This window comes from Camelus bactrianus, chromosome 4 (genome assembly GCF_048773025.1).
Source record: "Camelus bactrianus isolate YW-2024 breed Bactrian camel chromosome 4, ASM4877302v1, whole genome shotgun sequence".
NCBI classification, from domain to species: Eukaryota; Metazoa; Chordata; class Mammalia; order Artiodactyla; family Camelidae; genus Camelus; species Camelus bactrianus.
In genome coordinates this window covers 16,215,539-16,237,710 of record NC_133542.1, presented here as the reverse complement: position 1 = coordinate 16,237,710, position 22,172 = coordinate 16,215,539, and the positions used below count along the sequence as shown (strand labels likewise).

At 42.2% G+C, this 22,172-nt stretch overlaps 1 long non-coding RNA gene across 1 annotated transcript; it reads right to left on the bottom strand.

The window, feature by feature from the left end:
- Positions 1-4,598: 4,598 nt before the first annotated feature.
- LOC141577364 (uncharacterized) lies at positions 4,599-8,625 on the bottom strand. The gene is made up of 4 exons (XR_012506238.1): positions 7,994-8,625; positions 6,947-7,145; positions 5,089-5,389; positions 4,599-4,994 (listed from the first exon to the last, which is right to left on the bottom strand). It is a non-coding gene; the product is annotated as an uncharacterized LOC141577364 (long non-coding RNA).
- Between the last annotated feature and the right edge of the window lie 13,547 nt (positions 8,626-22,172).

Sequence of the window (22,172 nt, the reverse complement as noted above, 5' to 3'; positions counted from 1 at the left end):
TTAGGCAAGCTGTAAAAGTGCTCAAGTTAAAATGATGGAGAAGAGAGGGATGTATGGTTTAATTATTCTTAATTTTTTAGGAATCCCCAACCCTTCAGAGAATCTGGTAAGTTTCAGAACCTCTGCTTAGACACACAACACACAAACCCTTTAGGTAATAATTTTTAAGATTTCAAATTTTCTGATAGTCATCAATAAATACCAAGTTAAAAAGAAAAAAACAAGCAAACACCTGGATTAGATGAATCTTTAAAGTCCTTTTCCAATATGGTCTTGAAAGCATAATCTGTCAATATTAGAGGAGATACCAGAAATCTGGTTCAGAGGATTGATTTTTTCAAAATGACTAATCTAGAGAGCTCATCACACAAAGCAGAACAGAGTTCCATGGAGACTGGATAGACTCATTTTCTTAAAAAATTTTGTAGTCTCTTCTAATTTTCATTAAACATGCATGTCAGAAGTAAGGTGTAGTGAAAAAATTAAACTACAAGGTTAAAAAAAATTATTTCATCAGCCTTCAGAAGCAGCAGTGAGGAAAAATTTTATGATGAGACTTTCAAGTAGGTGAAAAGCTTTTATGCATCAGCAGGTAATAAGCTTCCTTCATCTTTCCTGTAATTTTAAAATATAGGAAGTTTTTGGTTACATTTTTGTTTGTTTGGTTTTTTTCCCTTTAATGAAGTTAATGAAGACAAAATAAAAACAACAACTCTGAGAGTCATGACCTCCAGTCTTCCTCTTCTGTCCAGGATAATTAAGGATTATTGAACAGCATGAGGAAGAGCTACATGTTTTGAGAATGAATGAATGAAGCCTTTATAGTCCTTCCAAACCCATAATTTGAGATACATGACAGAGATCATGCAGTTTTCCAAAATATTTACTACATAGAGATACTTCTACATCATATGACATGTTTTTAGCACCTACATTTTTATCTAGTAATGTCAGTTCTGTTCAGTTAAAATTCCACGTTGACAGCTCAAGTTTAAAGAAAGATTTACAGCTACCTTTGACTTTCATTGTGTCCCCTATGTGCTAAAAGCTCAAGGGAAACTTCTAACCTGGTTTTACCTTCTGGAGTATTTTTAGAGGTGTGGTGTGTTTTTGAAACTGTTTTATATCTGTATAGCCCCCAGAACCAGGACTCCTGCGTTGAACATACTTAAGACTTAGGTTCAAGCTGCCTGCTTTTTAGAGTAATGCAGAAAACAAAGCTCTGATGCATGAGACCGTCAACAAAAGCAACATGCTTTCTTTAAAGTTTCAGTTCAGTAAATGTTTTCCTTCTGGAAAAAGGTCTTTGCTTTTGGAGACTTTTTCACTCGAAAGCTCTCATTTTAAATCACGTCTTAAAAAAACACCTTTACTTTTGTTGGTACAGATGGGAATCACCAACATGCCTACAAAATGATGAGGCTGTAGCAAACTGAAAGGCAGGAGGCTTGAACTCTGCAACCTTGGGCAAGTCAGTGCTTTAACCTCTATGGCAGAGATGGAGTAAAAGTAAGACAGAGACAGGGAGAATGGAGGGAGTAAAACATCAGGATTTGGACAGCTACCATAAGCCTCTGGCTCTGGAGAGAGGATTAGAATTTGATTTTTTTTTTTAATGCAGTAGAAGAGATGTCCATGAGGTGGGCTAAACTCAAGGATTCAGAGTCTGAGGTGCTTTTGTTCCCTCCTGCACAGACATTTCTGATCAATGAAGAAGCTGGCAAATCTTCTCCCTGCAGGAAAAGTGGCCCAGAGAAAAACAACTTCTATCAGCTTCCTCTACACTGTTTTAGCTAAACCTGTCAATATCTCAGTAAATGCTTCCTTTTTACCCTCACTTCCTTTAAGGCCAAGTCCCTCTTTCAACACTGCATATTTTTCAAAGAATCAATTAACAATTTGAAAAAAAAAAGGCTTCATATTTATGTTGAAGTAAAACATATCATATATTAGAACTTAAAATCAGGATACACAAACCCACAAAATGAAAGCAAAATGACAAGTGAAGATATGCTGGAAGATACATTTTAGTCCAATTATATAAAAAAATCCAGAAATGATGCTAACTCGGTAATCGCTAAAAAAGAAAAAAATTTATTCATCTAACCATTCATCCAATTATCCACTCATTCATTTATTCAGTCATCACACACTAAGTGCCTGTCATGTGACAAGTACTGATGGTAAAAAGATGAAAGAAACAGACACTGTTTCAAGGAGACACTGCCTGGAATCTGGCGGAGACAAGACGTTGATCATACAATAGTGTATTAGAGGATTACAGAAGCTGTTCTGGGAGCCAAGAGAAGGCACACTAGCTCAGACAGAGAGGGGGTGGGAGCTTTAAAGGATTCTTGAATAAATAGTTTTAAAGGGTAAGAAGGAGCTACCTAGGTAAAAAAGGTAATAGTATTTTCAACCTAACAGTTTCTTCACAGATAAAACATACTCCCAAGTAGGTAAGAGTTTTCCAAGTTTATTATAACCATGTAAGATTCAGATCTGATCTGCACATAGCCAATCAAATGATCTCTCTGAAGATCATGGAAAGTTGGCATGATTTTTCCCAACACAAGTCCCAGTGATGGCCCAATGGAAACAGTGCAAACTCTGTGGTGTCTCAAAGACATGCAGCTAGAACACAGCAACTAAAATTCGAATCCGATCTCTCTCATACAGCGTGCATGCACACAACCACACAAATCTTCAGAGTCTCAAAATCCTAAAGCCCTATCCTTGCAAAGGACCATTCGTGTCCTTTTCAATGGGTGAAGTAAATTAAGAAAACAAGGGAGACTGTCTTTTCAAAATAGTTGAAACACTTAACGAGGAAGATTAGTTCTTGAGATTCTCTGCCTATTCCAAGTGAGCTGGAGGAGTTGTACCCTTTCTCCTTCCTCCTTGCTGAAGTCACTTTTGTTTTCAGCTCACTGTACTTTTATCAGTACTAATTGGAACACGCTTCCTGCCAGGGTTTAGCATTTCCAGATTATTTCTGTAGGTACTGATTTAATGGCGCTGACATTAAGGTTTCTATTCACTGTGTCTCATAAAAGTCAACTAAAATGGGCTGCAAAAGGAGAAGAGTGTTGAAAATCTAAAGGAGTGGGAGGGCGGAAGACGGAATGTCAACGTGCTTAGGCCGCTGCACACACACGATGGCTGGTGCCGGCTCTGGTGATTAGCACAGCCTGTCGGAGGTCTACCGAGAGTGTCCACTGAGCCTCCTCCTGACGGGGGAAAGCTCAGGAAGGAGGAGACGGCTACAGTCTATCTTCTTTGATCTCACAGGCACTGAGTTGGATATTCCCATCTCAGTAGAAACAGAAAAACAAGCCAGTCTTCAGAACAGTTCTTTGGGGGTGGAGGTGTAGCTCACTTGGTAGAGCACATGCTGAGCATGCATGAGGTACTTGGTTTAATCCCCAGGACTTCCACTTAAAAAAAAAAAAAGAAAAAACAAAAACGAAAATGAAAAAACAGTTCTTTGAGCATTTCCCAAGGGCTTTGATCAGTTTTGCCATCCTCGTGAAACTTGAGCATTTCTGCAGAAAGCACCGACTCACAACACTTGCAGGAAGAGAGCGCAAAGGCATGAAGCGATGACCAAGAGTTTAGTTTTTCTAAGCCCACCTTGAATCAGTTATTGCCTCAATTCTGCAGGAACTGGACAAGCAATGGAAGGAAGCAAGCATGGACACTACGAGAGGGTGGAGAGGACTATGGCAAACTGGAGAGTTCAGGATCTATCTCCAGGACGGCCACTGTTCAACTTCAGCCCAATGTCGTGTCATAACAGCGTGTAGGTCCAGGACGGACAAATCTTCGGGTATTTCAAGAGAAGTGGAAATAGAAGTTTTAACATGAACTGCCCCAATTTTGGAATGTTGGTGACAGATGTAAAACACATCCAAACAAAATAGACCTGGGGCCAGATGCAGCTGAGAGACCAACGGTTTGTATCATCTGATCAAAGTTTTAAGGCCAGGATTTGGGAGATCATCTCAACAAGTACAACCTAGCAGAAGCCCCGCTAGAACTTAGGCACCTGAAAGACTGCTCTAACCCAGAAGGCCCTGGAGAAGCACACGAGCTGGCCTAGGATAGAAATGCCTTTTACGTTTTCTTTTCTTTTCTCAAAGCAAACTTAATACTAGGTTCAAGATTTCTAAGGAAGAGAAATAAAAAAGACCTAGTTTTGGTATTTTGGGATTTTTTTCTTTAAAGGATTTATGGGGCATGTGGCACTCCCTAACAGTTTGCATTGAATACCTATTCAGTCTTGTTTATCAAAATAAATTGGCTGGTTGAGTTTTCTCTGCTTCTCAAAATGACTGACGTTCACAGATGTTAGGACTGAATGATCTGAGTCTCCTGATTAGTTTTATAGATAAAATGAAGGTTTCTTAACCTGGCTTTTATTCAGCATGTCAAGGACTTAGAATAATTTCAAGACACAAGGACATCCCAGATGAAGTTCATGGTGGTTGAAAGTTGTTCGTAGCTAGAAATGGTATACTACGGGTGATGAGAGCTTCGCAGCCCCAGACCAGTTCTGTGAAGTGGGCAGTCAGTGGGCGAGGGATGCAAAGTCTGTCCTGGATAGGTCGGGGTTAAGCCTTTCAATCTTAGAATCTGCAGCAATGCAGAGCACAGGCTTGAGCAGACTGAACTGGGGTCGAGTGGACTCAGACATTCGTTCAGTAAATATTTATTTAATGACTCTTGCAAGCCAGGTATTATTGTTCCAGGTGCTGGGAATCAGCAGCAAATTAAACAGAGTTTCTGCCACCACTAAAAACACACCATTCCGAACAAATAAATGTACATTAGACCGTGCCAAGTGCCACGTGTGAGAAAGGACAGAAGAATAAATGAGTCATGATCATAAGGCTGCTCCAGAAAGTTTTCTCCAAGGACACAGACAGCATTTCCGGGACACGGGAAGGAGCAAGAAACACTATCACACTCCTGCGTTCACATCCACCTTCACCCTAGAGAGAAAAAGCACAGAAAAAAACTCAGCCACACTAGTTGAAACTCACGTTCTTAGGCAGACTTAGACACCCGAGGCTTCAGTTTCCTCACCTGTAAACCAGGGATCAGATGATTAAACGTGTTCCACACGCAACAGTGATGCGCTGTGCTGTGCAGAGAGCTCAAACAGGGAACACGGCATCGGCGGAATCATTCTCATCACCGTACGGGACACCGTGTCTGCCACCTCCAGGCAATTCCTTAGTTGAAATCAGTTTTGTTTTCTTTTCCATCTCCCTTATTGACGGCACAGAGTGGCTGTGAACATGCACGTCTGTGTTCCCAAGCAGTGCTTTGCAGGGTGTGTTACACTGGAGGAACGGCGGGGTTGGGGGAAGCCAGAGAGTTCTTTCTGAACCAAAGGAAGGAGCAGAGTTCCAATTCAGCCTTTTCTCTTCGTCCTTTCCACACATGTGGTTAGAATTCATGCAACAATGAAGAAATAGAAAGCAACTTTCAAAGGCACCTGATTATTTCCTACACAGAATTTTTTGTGGTCAAAACAAAAACTTCCGATTTCCATTTTAAAAAATCAGAAAAAAATTAACAGTTGTGTTAAACAGAATCCTTTGCAATGGTATTGCTATCAAGGGACTTGACTTTGATTTAGATGGGTCGATGACTGTCAAAAAGTTGAATGATAAAATTTTCCAATGCAAAAATAGTAACTTCTGTGAAATGGATAAAATGCTCCAAACATATATTTGATGAATAAATTCTAACACTCATTGAATACTGACTGCCAGATCTTTGCTCAAGTTGTTGAAGATGGGTCCCTTTATCAGTGCAGGTGAGGAAAGAGTAAAGAAACTGATTTCAAATCAGATTTGCAAACTTAATCCTACCACTGCTTACTTACATTTGCCCAAATACGAATTTAATAGGCTTTTCCCACTCACCATTAAAAAGATTATGTGTTAGGGCTTGAAAAACTGTCCCTAGGAAACACATTTGAAAAATAATAAAAATAAAGAAACAACCATTAATTTATGGAGAATTAATTTGTAGATGTGCTATATGCTATTATATCTAGCATATTAGTAAATTTATTCCAAATCTTTCCAATTAATTAAATGTATCAGCTCAAAAGCTGCGTAAGTCATAATATATTATAAAAAATTAATGTTTATTTCTAGATCTAACATATCTGTGGAGAAACCATTATCTGTGGGCAATTCCATGGACTGTCACAGACAGAAAACAAGATTGGTCTACCTTTGGCTGGAAAGAATGGATTTCCACTGCCATTATCAGGTGCCACCATCCCTCACAGAAATGACAGGTCAAATAAGTAGGCCTAGCACTCAATTCATTTTGCAAATCCTTTGTTGAGTTGTATTCAAATTTAGCAACATCTATTGTAAGTACATGTAACTCTAATCCTTTGGACCAATGTATTTAATGATTCAACACTCCTCATCCTGATTCCTCATGTCCATCACTGTATTCTTTTTTATCCACAACACTTGTCTTCCTTCTTCTAAATGCATGTGTATACGTGTATAGATTATGCATAATATTTATGGCCTATTTCCCCTCAAAACACTGTAAGATCTGCCGAATGTAGAAATCTTAATTTTGTTCAGTCATATGACCCAAGCACTTAAAGCACACAACAGTGGAATTTTTTTTTTTTTTTGATGAGATGAATTCTTCCATTTAAAAAAAAACATACATTCACTTCCTAATTAGAAGCCCTTATTTGTCGCTGCCGGGTGCTCATAAAACAAGGATTAACTGCACTTTATGTATCAAGAGGGAAAAAAGAAAAGGTCATCAAATCACCACGTGGGTATAAGAGAAAGGGGGTCCTGGCAATGCAGCTCACATCCTCACAATCAGTGATTCTCGTATTTCACATTTAACAGCTCTAGGCCCACAACTTAAAAATGCCAATGTACCAAAATACCTGCGCCCATACAAACATGGCCTGGCCCAGAAATCAAAAGCAGGTCTTGAGACATTCACGTAAACAAGCAGGCTTCCTGCAGGAGACCACCCTTCATGCCGGAGGAGTCACTTAGCCGCAGTCACAATTTATCTGTATTTAACGTTCACCTTGTCCTCCTCTTCAAAGGCAAAATGCAAAAACACTTAAGCTGAATACTCTAAAATATAAATAGAATGACAAGGTGTGAAGTTCTTCAAATAGCCAGCCAAGTGCCTTTTCTCTCTCATTCTGAGTCAATCATCAAGTCATCTACCAAGAAATATGTACTGAAGTCTCAGATATTAAAAATTCAATCCTCTAATCCAAGCTCTTTACACAGCCGTATGTCCTTGGACAGGTGACTGATATTCCTGGGGGCTTGGTTTTCTCATTTATGAAACAAGGTCAAGACCATGCAAAATGATCGAGGTTTAGAGGTACTGGATACAAAGTTTTGAGCGTGATATCTGGCATGCAGGACGGTGGCATGACGTCTATGGAAGTGACCATTTGCATTTTACTTACAACTCTAAGAAGCAAAATCATGAACGGTATTTTCCCTATTATAAGAATGCAGCCATGTCTTTGTGATCAGAGTTCTAACACTTTACATGGGGGTTGAAAGGGGCAGCAGGTGGCAAGGGAAGAGGGGTGGGTTAGCCTTCCTTCAAATGAGAAGGCAAAGAGGATGCCCAAGTGCATTTTTACCTGGAAAGGGTGAACCAAATCCTGCAGCTCAGAGCCCTGACAAATGATTGCTGCGCCCAATTTGCCTTTAAAATGGATCATGTTGCCTTAAATAATGAGTCAGCGGCAACCAATACAGGTAAGAACAAGGACACGTTCACAGCATTTCAGAACTGTGTCAGGGCTCTGGAACTCATGGGAAACCTTAGGAAAATCCTCACCCCAGTAACTGGCGCTGGGCATCTCTCTACTTTGGCAGGTAGGGGCTTAGTCTCAGATTTAATTTAAACGAGGAAATACAGCATTCATGCATCCAATTATAAAAGAACACATTCATACCCATCACTCAAATGCAGGATTTTCTCTGAGTGTAAGGCAGTGGCTGCGTCCTTTTATTAGTGACATCATGGCGTCTTCAGCATGTGGCATCGCTCCTTCAAGGTCACAGTACATTCCAACATCCAATCAGTGTGACAAAGCACTGGGACGCGGTCACCAACTTCCTCAACAGATGCGTGGCAACTCCCCTGCAAAGCAACTCACCAACTCACCGTTCTAAATTCAAGTCATCACAGAAAGCTTTTCGCTTAAAATGAGCTTCAAAGAGGTGAGTCACTCTTCCTCACCGTCAGTTATCTGTGCAGAAAGAAAGGGGATGGTCACTTGCTTCAATGCTGAAAACACAGGCATGAAATGCCTCTTTTGTCGCCTTTCAAAACAAAAGAACTTGAGTAACTGCAGCCACCGACAACAAAAGGCGCTCCCCAGGGTGACTCCCCAGGCAGCAGAGCTGCGGCAAGGAAGTGGAAAGCCCCCAACTCTCAGCTTCCTCGCGTGCCAGCCATGGCCCTAAGCACTTCACAAGCATCGTCTCATTTAGTCCCAACCCCCATCCACCGATATTATTATCACCCCCTTTTTTCTTTTTAGGTAAGCAAATTCAGATTTAAGGGGATTAAATAAACTGCTGAAGAAACAACTGGTTAAATGGCAGAGCTGAGGCTTCAGGCCCAAGTTCTCCGCCCCAATGGCAAGGGACCAGCATCCTCATCATGGGACCTCTGGGCTACTGCTTCTCAGTCAAGCCTATCAACCGCCCATCCTACCTTCTGCTCCTGTACCACTGCTCCAACTGACATTGGCATCACCAGATCTTCTATCCTGTATCAGCTGGGATTCTGGGAGGAAAACAGAAATCCTATCAAATACCTTATCAGAGAGACTCTGATATGAGAAATTGGTGAAACAGGTGCTGTGGAATCGACATAGTGAACAGAGAGCACTGAGCTAATGCAGAAACACAAACCAAAGGAAGCAATCATCACCCCTTGGGAAGAAAGGGAAGATATTTAGGAGCTTGGAGAAGGGGCTCTGTGAGCTGGGTGTAGACTTCTGAGGAGCAGGTGCTGCCTGGCTGGTGCTGACTGTGTCAAAACAACAAACAAACTGGAAGCTGAGCCTCAGGAGTACAGCCAGGGTGAAAACAGAACACACACACACACACACACACACACACACAGGAGGGAACACACCCTTCTCCACTCTTCCAGCCCTCCAGTCTCCCTGTAGGAACCCCTGGGCAGGATCTAACTGGGAGCCAGCTTCAAGGACTGACTCCCAGTCCAAACACCATGTCAGGTATAGAAGGGCGGGTTAGCTGGAGATGAAGCTTAAGTGCTAAATCACATGCATCACACATCAGGGGCACCGGTAAACGGAGCAGGCAGAGCTGGCTGCAACGCTCGTCACCACTGCTCCCGTCCCCTCACATGACAATGACGTGTGACCCATAATCAAGCCAATTGGAAACATTCTTTCCATCTGATCTGGCCCCCACCCAACAGCTTTATGAATGGAAGAAAATCCGCCTGCGTGGATGCCCACACTATGAATATTGTACCAAGAATTTTATCGTATGCATCCTAACAATTTTTACAGAACAGTCAGCTTTGCTGTAACTCAACCCAAGCATTCTTAAAAATCACTGTGCTGCAGAAAAAAATCGCACAATAAAAACCACAGGGCTCATGGGAAAATTGGAGCTGGGGATGCAACGCTCACAAAATTTTGACAGTGACATAGAGAACCCTAATAAAAAGAGTAGAACCATTTTACACATATTAAATGATAAAGAGATACATAAATACTACAATAAAGATGTATGGAATTTTATGGACCTTCACCTTGAAAAAGGCATAAAGTTTGCTCATGGAAATGGGCATCAGCCGGGCTGCAGCTCATGAGTTACTGTGACACGATGGAGGGAGGGTTACCTGAGAGCAGAAGGACAGCCATACCCCCAGATGTGGGTGGCTGTGGCTGACAACCCTTGCAGAAAAGTGAAGTAGCCAGATTTCTGGGGTGTGGGTTTGTGACCTGTGTATTCCCACGTGGTCTGGGTCAGCTGGCTAGTTTTCTGCGTTCACCTAATGTTTCTTGCAGACAACGTCAAATACAAAATCCATGTCATGATCAAATTTTCCCCTAATATATTGATCATATTAGAACAAATTAATGGTTTCAAAATAAATAAGTGGGTTCAAAGTAATTACAGCAGAACTGATTATATTATGCAGGCCAGGTGGTATTAACTCCAGTTCTGCAGTCAGTAAGGAAATTGACTCTGAAAGGTTAAACATCCCGCTCAAACTTCTTAAAAAAAAAAGTCCCACTACCTGTCTTGGGCCAGCACTGTATTTTCTCATCTAAGGTACATTACCTGACAATATGAGGTCAAAGCAGTAGAACATGAGGGCAGCTTTCAGGGCGGTTGCACCAGTGACCTTTTCCAGGTGGTGTCAGTGCCCTGGGATGGAATGGCTGGTGATCTCAATCTTCTTCAGGTCAGAGTATAAAGCAGAGTTGCTGAGCAAAGGAATTCACGTCTCTCCCACACGTTCTCAAAAATGTACTTCTAGACCTGTGTCACACTGATCCTCCAAAGATGTTTGGTAATAATTGAAACCCACGAAAAGAAATGTCCCAACTTCCGAGGCCCAGAAATAAAATGTAACATGAATTTCTAGGTTGGTTCTTTATCTTCTGCCAGTGATCTTCCTAAAATGCAGAAGAAGTCAATGTCATTCCCAAGCTGAATTCCCTTCAATGATTCCCCAATACCCAAAAGATAAGTCCAAAATCTTTAGCAAAGAGGACAGGGTCCTCCTGCCTAAGGCACCTGCTTACGAATCACCTGCATCTCCAGTTCAGTCCTCACTTAAAACCCACACTTCATCAGCTGAACTATTTGCCTTTCCATACACACACTGGGTCATTCAGAGCTATCTAAATCTGCCCACACTGATTCCTCAGCCAAACGCCCTTGTCCTCTAGGCCTGACCCCCACCATTGCTCACAAGACCCTTTGACAGGATGCCCTCCCTCATATCTTTAGGCAGAAGGACCCTTTAGTGGGTCCCCTTGCACCCTACAAGAGCTCCTATCAAAGCAAGATAATTTTACTGCTGCAGATAATAAACACTTTTTTATAGACTCGGAGGACCGTGAGAAAACTCCTTCCCTGCGATGTGAGGTTGACAAACTTCGTTTAAGCACAAGCACCCAGTCCTCCAGTCCTCCACTGAGGCCAGCTTAAACCAAAACACCATAAAAAGCTTGCAGGCACCAGATCTATGATGATACAAGGAACATGGAATGCTTGATGGCCTGCCTGGTTCTGCTGGATCTGCACTCCTTCAGAGATCTCTTGTATTCAAGAGGAGCTCATCTCTTTTTGGGGCAGCAGTGGAACTATTCATAAATCATGTGATGGTATATCCAGTCCCAATGTATACGAGGCATGGTTTTCTAGAAAATGTATATTGAAAAAAGATACCAAAAAAAAAAATGCCTAGTCTTTTCCCTCCAATTGGGTTGGGCATTTATCATAAAGGAAAGGTTAACCCTGAGCATCCTCATCTGACAGCTCAGTATCTAAGACGGATACAGGCAAACGTATCCTCATTTAGGATGGATGGCCACACTGAAGCTCTAGGTCCGTTTTTCCAGGTGCCTAAAGATGATGTCCCTGGTACACCTCACAGTTGCCCCAAACACCACTCGTTGGTCTTTTTCCCACAAAGGTACCTGCGCCCAAACCCTACTTCCTACAAGGTATGATCACCAACCAAGGTAGATTCACTACGTCAAGTTCAGCAGTAAGGTGTGAAGACGTGAATTAGTTCTAGACCATGCAATGTGAGCAGAAGTGATATGCACCACCTCTAGGTCAGAACCATGGAAAACCCTCTCACAGTGTTCCTTTATGCTTCTCCCTTCTCTGTGATAGCAATAAAATCTAAGGTCTTAAGGGATGGCAGGGACACAAAACAGAAGAAGCTGGGAATCTCAGTCACCATGTGAAGGAAAGTTATCCTCCATCCTGCAACATCCCATTCAACTGGTACATTAAGAAATGAACGCTATTGCACTAAGCCACTGAAACACTGCAGTTTCCTTTATAACAGCACAAAAAGCAGGAAGAACCATATAAGGTTATATAGTTAAAGCCACCTTCAAGTGCACGATTATGAGGGCCAGGGTACTGCCCCTGATTACATGACTCAAACCTGTCAAGTATGCTTCTGCTCTTGGAAAATAATGATAATTATACTGTATATCGTATTGAAAACCAGACACCATTTACAGACCTCGATGTGCCAGGCAGGGGTTCCACTACGTACGTTATGTATTTCAATCTTATAAATCTCCTCTGAGCTAGATACTGCTACTCTCTCTCTTCATAAACGAGAATGCACAACCCGAGGGGAGGTAACAGGCGCAAGCCTGGCCACGCAGCCAGAAAGCGGCCCGGTCAGCGCTCAGGCCCCACGCCGTCTTCCTCCAAAGCGCCCCTCTTAACTGCTCCCTGCCTTCTTTAAAGAAAAACAAACAAACGAACAAGATGAGAATGCCACACAATGGCGCTTGCTCTGGGTCCACTTGAGACTCTGCATCGTTTGACAACGTGAAGGTACATTTACTTTCTGCCACACAGAATAAGCAACCCGGTGTATCAGTGAGCACCACTGCAGAGCTGTTCAAGTCTAGCTTTAGGGCTCCCCAGCCCCGTCCCAGCTGCTGGGCACTGAAAGGCTGTGTTCCTGCTGCTCATCTCGCCTCCCCCACCCACCAAGAACAGTTCTGCCCTTCACCCCACGAGCACCTCACTCACCTCACGTGGAGGCCTCGAAGTTACACTTGCACCATCTCTGACCATCTTTCAATTCAACCACCAGTTTGAGAATCCAGACTTCAAGCTGTCTCCAAAACAGCAGCGCCTCCCTGGAAGGTGGGCTAAACTAACCATTTCATCATGCACTCAGCTTCTTCCTCTCTTCAAGAAAATCCAGACAATAGGTAGCTTGTATCATGCCTTCAACTGGTCTTCAGTAATGAATCAGATCCCCAAATAAATCTACCATAATGAGTTTTTAAATTCATCATCTTTATATAAACTGCCTTGTTTATGACCGACCGCTTTCCAAACTACAAGCTGACAGGACACCCATCAGTCACTGAGTCTCCCTAGACAGAGCAACTTACAAGACCAGCAGTGCCTGACAAAGCCTTTCCAGCAGACAACGGGGGAGCCAATTTATGAAACAGGATGAGCAGGGATGCAGAGGTCACCTCCAGGGGGTGCTGACTTCCTAACCCAGAAGAGACCCTGGACAGGTATTTTACATGCCAACCTCGGCACAAAAATCTAACTTTTGAGCTAAAATGAAGACAGAGACAAATTAGGCCCTTCAGTGAATACTGATTTTTTTTCTATTGCCATGGTAACACTACTCCATTTTAGAAGAGGGAAAAGGAAGAGTGGGCCTTATAAACTAAGCTATAAAACTTGTCAATGGTGTATCAAAGAGGACTTTAAAAAGAAATCCCTCTAATGATGCCACTGCGAGGAATTTATCCAAGAGAAACAGTCTGAGAAATGTGCAAATACGTACATAGAAGAGACTTATGGTAGCATTTTATTAAACAGTGAAACTGGAAACATCTAAATGTCCAACAATTAAGTAAATTATGGTGTATCTGTACAAAGGAATACCAGAGAGCCATTATGAGTTAGGACGTAGGTGTGTATTTACTTACATGGGTGCTTGGCTACTGTGTACTTTTCAGTCGGTACCAAGTGACAGGACAGCATGTATCATTTGATGCCCTTGTAAAAATTTCCCAGGAAAAACATCCAAAGATTTTTACATCAAAACACTAACAGTAGCAGTTATTTCCACTGAGGGGAAATTTGGGTGATTGGAAACGTTCGCCTGTGTCCTTTCCCATATTTTCTATGATGATTTTCATTATCTGTGTAATTAAAAATAGGGGGAAATGTAGCTGATTGCATTATTTATTCAAAAATATTTGCTGCCCCAAAGGGGCCCTTTCTCTATTCTTGTGAGAGGAATGTAATTCTTGTCCCCATAGGCAGCAGGCTTAACTCTGTGACCTGCTTTGGCTAATACAATAAAGATAAAATAAAACATGGAAGGGATATATGCAACTCTAAGCAGAAACTTTGAAAGCTATCATGTGCATCCACCAAGTTTTGTTTTCCCTCCAATCTGAGACAGGACTGTTCCAGACAGGCTGCTGCTTCTGCCTGATCACAAAATGGAGAAGATGTGAGGCAGATTTGAGATGACTTGCAACAGGCAGAACATGAGTGGGAAATGAGTCCTGGGATGTAAGAAGCCATTGAGATTCTGGAGCTGTCTGTTGCCATAGCACAGTAAATTCCAAGCTGACTGATACATGCATTTTTACTATCAGCCCCAAACAAGACCAAACTAAGATTTAAATGTACGAGCCTCTCAGCTACCCGTCTCTGATTAGTTCTAGAGTCTCCTGTTTAGCACAAACCTCCCTGTTAACAGTATTTTCAAACTGTTACTTGTGGCAGAGCTGATTGCACCCAGCCTTCCATTCCTCCTTTCCGCCTCTGCACAGCCTCCTTTAGTTATGTTGACTATGTCTGTCTTTCATGACTATTTCTTTTAGGCCCCACTATTCTGCCTGTATTCCGAGCCTTGCTCATTTCATTCCACCAATATGGTGGCCATGGTCAGTGACACCGTCCTTCAATCTCCTTTACACAATTAGGAGATTCGTCTTCTGAAAACCTTGCTTTGTGATTTGCCACCATTAATCCAGGCTCCCTGACCCTTTAGTCTAGAATTCAGGGCACTGCTTAATTCTTCAAACTCACTACCTTCAAAACACAAACCCTCATCACCAAGCAAACTAGTTCATTCATTATTTCCTGTGTACACCTCACACATTCCCAGAATCAGGGCCTCCCTGCCCAAGCTTACAGCAATGACATCAGTAGCCTGAAACCTCTGGAGGAAAGTTATACTGGTGGTGGAATAATTTCACGGGTGACTGATACAGCAAAATACAAGTAGCAGGACCTTGAAGTAATAGGTGACAAAGTGTATAAAGACACGGTGATAATCTCCACATGTGCCACCAACAATTCCTCTCATCCCCTAACACGCAGACCTATTTCCTTTCTCTTAGAATCTGCGCTGGTTTTGTGTCTTGCTTTGACCAATAAAATGCAGCAGAAGTCCAGTTCTGAGTCTTCCATGACCATAAGAGACCTGGCAATTTCCACCTTCTCGGAGCCTCGCCGCTAAGCTGTCCAAGAGCAACTCCTAAAAGACGAGAGCCATGTGGACAGGGCCCCAGAGAACGGGAGCCCATCTCAAATTTACCAGTTTCAGCTGAGCTCCCAGCTGAATGCAGCCGCCCAAGTAGCCCCAGGCAGTGGCACATGGGACAGAAGAGCTGCCCAGCTGAGCCCAATCAACCCAAAGACTTGTGGGGAAGAAAAAAATTAATAGTTTCATGGAGTCGCTTGCTTCACAGCAACAGATAACTAGGACAACAGGTATTCTCCTCACTTCTGCCCTGAATATAAGACCACTCTCAGGGGTCAGTGGTTTATGGAGACTGAGTCAGCATTCTTGGCACAGTAGCAGCACGATCATGCCCTCAGGGATATGGGGTAGGGAGTGCATATGAGATGGGAGACAAAAATGGCAGAAGACAGTGTATTACAAGTACTGCTAATAGACTGACCTATAAGCTGTAACTGGATGAAAACCTAGAGGTGGTGGAAGGTCCCTGCTGAAGCTGTGGGCAAGAGCTGGTACAATGTGACTTATTTTTTCAGGCTCTATCTTTCCCCACAGGCCAGTAAGGACCTGGGAAGGGTTGAGCGGCATCAGTAACAACTCAATTCCAACCCCTCACACCCACTTTCATTAGTAGGGAACAGAAATCCATCACGGGAGAAGCACTAAACTACAAACATCTGAGCACTCAGGGCCCAGGCGGCAGAGACTGCCAGCTGATCACCAAGCTCATTTCTGCTTGTTCCCAGGCACACAGTCAGACCCTATTCCCCAGCCTCCCTTGCATTCCAGTGCAGCTATGTGACAGAGTTCCAGACAACAGAATATGGATGGAAATAATGACACCATTTCCCAGCCGGCCCACTAGAAACCTCCATGCTCTCCCCCTTGCACAGCAACCTTGGGAATCATGGGTGAACTAAAGTAGAGCCTCAGAAAAGACAGACCCTGGGTCTCTGGTCTACTGCTTAGAGGAGAGCCACACCCAAACTGGTAAATCAATTTTGCTGAGTGAAAAAGTAAGGCACTACTAAGATTTGGGTGTTTATCTTTTATACCCTGCTAATACAGCCTAGTTGCTGCATGGCATTGTTTGGTAACTGTATCTGAAAGTGTCCTGCAATGCCAACACATCCAACAGGGAGTCTCCAGATGCTCTGGAAAACTGTCCTACAATAATGAAAATCCTTGGCTGTTTCCAGTGTGAAATGCTTAATGGAAGTTCTACATTTAGGTTTATAAGCTAATTAAAAACATCAAACACCTTTGCTTTTGCCTGGGATACATCACCTGCATCCAGCAGTACTGGTGATCTCAGGCCAATCAGGAAGTCTGCGTGGCTGTTACGGCAAAATAACTGTTACTTTAAGACAGGGCTTCTTTAATCAACAAAATCTTTCACCACATGAAATAATACAAGGATACTTGATGGTATAAAGACGTGGAACCACTGCTCTCATCAACTACATATGAACAGTTGGTTCCCTGCATGTTCTTTTTTTTTTTTTCCCCCAGAAAATGGGCATCCCAACAGGGCACTTGAAAAGCAGATGCCAAGACTGCTAATCTATCAATGAATATTATTTTATCCTTCTCAAAGTGTCAAGAATAAACCTGAGCCACATCAAAACTGGATGACTTTGGGCACATTACTTAACCTTTCTGAATCTCAATTTCTTCAACTGCTCTGGGAGACTGCTTCTATTTACCTGCAGGGGCTCTGAAGCTTGGGGGTGGGAGAGGGGTCATCAGCATCCTCTGGTTGAGGAAGACTGCTGAATCCCACCCCTGTTGTTTCTGATTTAGCAGGTCTGGGGAGGGGCCTGAGGTCAGCATTTCTAACAAGCATCCAGGTGTATTACTGTTCTCCAGAGAAACAGAACCAATATGGTGTACAGTGTACATGTTATCACACACACTACACACCGATTTATTTTAAGGGATCAGATCACATGATTGTGGCCCTGGCAAGCATAAAGTAGGGCAGGTCAGCAGGCTAGAAATCCCACTGGGAGTCCATGCTGTCGTCTTGAGTACGAAGGCAGTCTAGAACACAATCCTTCCCTCTTCTAGGAACCTCAATCTTTTAAGGTCTTCAATGGATTGGATGAGGCTCACCCAGGTTATGGAGGGTAACCTGCTTTACTCAAAGTCTACTGATATAAAGACCTCCACAACAACATCTAGACTGTGTTTGGCCAAACAACAGGGTACCATAGTCTAGGTGAGTTGATGCTAAAAATTAACCATGATGCCAGGTGATGCGGAAGTCCTGGGATCCTCTCAGAGCCACTGCCCTACAGGACTGGGGTGAAGATAAGTGAGAAGACCTCTCCTCTTCCTTTACAGGCCTTTTGATTTTTAATTAACCAGGGAAATGAGGGTTTCATTTCCCAGATACTTCAGAGTATGTCTGTGTAGAAAGACTATGTGTAAAAGTGTACATTTGTGGTTACTTCCTAAATTCAAATAAGCAATTTCTGGATTAGCCACTTGTTTACATTACCTGGGCCATTTCTTGATCCTCCAAGTATAAAAATCAAACATTTAATTATGGTCCTGAGAAAACCATGTTCATTTGATGATGTGGACATTAAAACAAAGTTAGTGTGGTTTTCAATCCTCTCTCCTAAGATTTTTCAAGCTCTGGAAAAAAATCTAAATTTAGAAACCTAAAATTCAAAATTAATGCTGGTGTTCTGACCAAGCACTTAATAATTACATGTTATATAAACAGAATGAAAAATTTTGTATGTTGAAAAGTTGTAAAATGATGATATAAATGAAATGCTAATTATTCTCTTTTAAGAGTTGTTTCCTACTAGGATTAAATTCTTGCTTTTTTTTGACACATTTAAAAAATCTGCACTTCACAGCAGTTAGGAAATAGCAGAATTCGATTCTGATTTAATCAGATGAGAACTAATTCAGCTTCAGGCCAAAATGACACTTGGTGGGACAGGTTGGGAAGCTTTCACACATTTTTTTTTTTAAACATATAAATTTCTTTCACTCTTCCCTTGAACTTTCACTCTGTTTGATACTATTCCTAGAGTTTAATTCCTAACTCCCCAAAGGGTAGAGAAAAGTCATCTAACGTATTATAATGTAAGACATTTTTAGTTTAAAAAAACGTTTTATAATACTAGAATCAAATATATCACTTCTAAAAACTCGATTTTGCCAAGGATGACAACAATACTACTTATAAGAGCTATAGATACACACACACTTTTTTTTTTGACCAAAATCATACCACACCAAAAACATTTGGATATCCCTTCTCTAAGTTCATTAATAAATACTGTGTTTCACAAATTATCCTCCACATACTTTTTTGTAATAAGCTTTAGAAAAAAATCAATCAGCTGAAGGGAAACTCTAGGTTAAACACATTCCTTTATTCTAGAAGGTCTCTGGTTTTTTTAAATGTTACTATGCATTGTGACTATTAAAACACACATGTGCACGCACGGTTTCCCAAACTTACTTGTTCCTGAACGACTTTTGTTTCCCCCTCAGGGCATCTCTCAGGATTGGGGTTCTACTAAAACATGCTAGGAGTCAGCTTAACCATGCTTTCAGGAAGAACTCACCCTCACTGACGGATTCCCTGTTTAAGGAAATGCTTGCAAATATCCAGATCTCCCTGTACCTCAATCAAACTCAGGGGCGGTAAAGCCAACTCTCCAACTGTAGGAAGAAAGCAGAGTCTAAGCTGAACAACAGCATTGCTTCTTCAGTTTTCCAGCATTTCAGAAAATCCTACTTCCCGATAACAACAATGATGGTGTTTCAACCCAGGGCAGACAAATGGTGTAACAACCGCTAACCACTCTAGGGAGAGAACTAATGTAACGTCATAAAAGAAGCCAGAATGTCAATAGTCATCATTTCTAGGTTGTTAAATTACAGCAGTTTTTTCCTTCTTCATGCTGTTCTGGGTTTTATAAATTTCCTAAAATGAGCTATCCTTTTCTAATCATAAGATAAATGTTAAATATCATTTTAAAAGGTAGTCTAATGTATCTGCTTCTCAGGGGAGCTTTTATAACAGAACTATTTATGATGTCATCGTTTTCATCTTCATATCCAATTAAACCTAGATCAGAAATTAAAACTAAAACATGAAAAACACCCTAAAAGTGTTTTCTCTGTCAAGAAATAGGAGCCACCCTTCATTAGAAGGGAGAACCTTCATTTTTGCAAGAGGTACACAGCATTCCACCAGAAGGATGTATTTTTGCCTATACAGAATTCAAAATTTTTTTTACGAGTTCAGCATTATAGTAGGTAGGTCAATTCCAGCACTCACTTCCAGACACCTACATGTCTGTGGTAGCCTGAACACTGCACCTCCCTCCCCACAAAGATACTCAGGTCCTAATCTCTGGAGCCTGTGAAAGTTCCTTACGTGGTAAAAAAGGATTTTTCAGATGTGATATAAGGATCTTGAGATGGGAGATCATCCTGTCTTATCTGGGTGGGCCCTCAGTGCAGTCTCATGGGCCCTCACAAGAGGGGGAAAGAGGGAGGGAGAAGTGGTAGTGACAGATGAGGAAAACTCCTGTGGCCACAGAGACAGAGACCAGAGAGATGTGGCGACAAGCCAAAGAGGGCCGGCAGCCATCAGAAGCTGGACGAGACACAGAAGGATTTTGCCTCAGAGCTTCCAGGGAGGAGGACAGCTCTGCCAATGCCTGATTTCAGCTCAGGGGAACTGGTTTCATACTTCTGGTCTCCAGAAATGTGAGCTCAGTTTCAGTTGTTTTAAGCCACCAAACATGTGGACATTTGCTACAGCAGCCCCTGGAAGCGACTGCGACGCCCTGCATCAAGTAGGCAAGTGGTCTCGATTTATACCAGGCCGCAGGGGATTCATCCTCTGGCCGACCAGCTGGTTCCCGAAGGCAGTCCCCACCTTGGGTGATTGTCCGGTGGCCTTGGTTCAGGGATGACCGGGACACCGCCTTGCAAGCTCTGGATGTAGCACCTTTGAGTCAACACCGTTAAAGTGAATTAATGAGCAGACAGGAGCCCAGTCATGTGAAGACTACCTGGGGGTAATGTGCATTTATCAGGAAATACATTATCCCCTGACATTTTTAGTACATGTTTAACATCATCTCTCTGGCCAGGACAGTAGTATTAAAACATACGCCTGGCACAATTATATACACACCTACAACCTTGATGTCCAACAAAAAGCTCCACAAATCTAGAAACCAGAGAATATTTTCAATAGGAAACAGGCGAGAAAGAGACATTTCACTTACATTAGTTATTGATTAAACTTCGAAAGAATAAAACATATACTGTGGGAAACATCAGCAACTGAAGAAAGAATTGCTGTACTTGTAAATCAAATTCATTCCACTTAAGAGCTCCATTATCTCCTAGTAGTACCCAAACTGGAAAGAGGTTATTGCTTTTAAAGATTTAATTTAAATTTAGGCCCTTCAACAGTAAGTTCAATGATTTATCACTCTGATTGAATTCTAATTCTCTGACTAGGTTGGATTCCAGAAAGCCATTTCCTTGAAACATTAGTACCACTGAGACACATACCACACTTACAGGAACTCCTTCATCCTCCAAAAATAATGGAATTTATACAACATCTAACTGAACGAGACAGAGATACTGCCACACAGAGATGAAAGTAGTGGTACCACATCCAAGGAGTATGAGACATGGTGTATTTTTTTCACAAGGTCCTCTAGAAAATCCGGTTTTGCAAAATGGCGAAGTATTGACAGCGTTATTAACGTATCTTAAACATGGAAACAATGATATAGGACTCCTAGAACACAGAGATAACTACCTAATCAACTCACTTTTTTCTTCAAGAGGAATTTAAACCCCCTTTCCTACTACTCACTCCACACCACACTCTACATACAAGTGGCTGAGTATCTCAACAGAAAGTAATGGGATGTCAGATCTGAATGTGTATCAATTCTCCATAAGCTTTGTTTATGGCAGAGACTTGCTGGCTATTCAGACCATCTCCATCTTCCTCGTGGAAGTCTAGCTGGATGAAGTTTCCCAGCCTCTAGAGCAGTTAGGGTTGAATACAGGACGGGGTTCAGGTACAGTGATGTGTTTTTGTTTGGCTCAAAAACCCCCAAGGAGGTGAGCATTCCTTATCCTTCTTTGGAGCCACGTGTCAATCAAGGCTAGCAGAGCAGCACCATGAAAGGAGCCTGGAGGAATAAACTACTGCCATTATTTCTTAAAGCAGCTAACATGAGCTTCATTCAATGGTTTTGCTTGATCTTTTGACTTCTATGTTGACTCAGTTAAAACAACAATACACTGGCTACTCCACACATGCCAGAAAATAAGGAAACAAATGACTCAACCCAGAAAACTCACTGATCAAAGAAAGAACGCAAGTAGACAGAGATCCAGTGATGCACGGTCCAAAGTTCTATGAATGAAATACATGCAGAGTTCTGGAAGTGTGCGTGCAAACTGGAGAGTGGTGCTGGGGGAATATGGGCCATGATTTCCAAGTTGAGTCCTGAAGCACACGAATGGCAAGAGCTTTTCCCATCCCAGGAAAACCCATGTGCAAAAGCAGTAAGGGGCCAGATTGTGGGTTCCGTGGATAATGAAACAGAGGAATGTAGTAAAGATGAGGCTTCACATACAGGCAGGGAAGTGAAAACCAGAGGCCTGGTGTTCTTGGCAAAACCCTCAACATTAGTACCACTGACTAAATACTGGTGACACTCTGCTACGGCGAGTGGACTTCATCCTCAAGGCAATGCAGTCATTGAAGGTTTCTGTGGTAGGCACAGAGAGTTAAAAACGCGGTTTGGGGGAAAAGCACCCATGTACTAAGTAGAGGAGAGGGTGTTTTT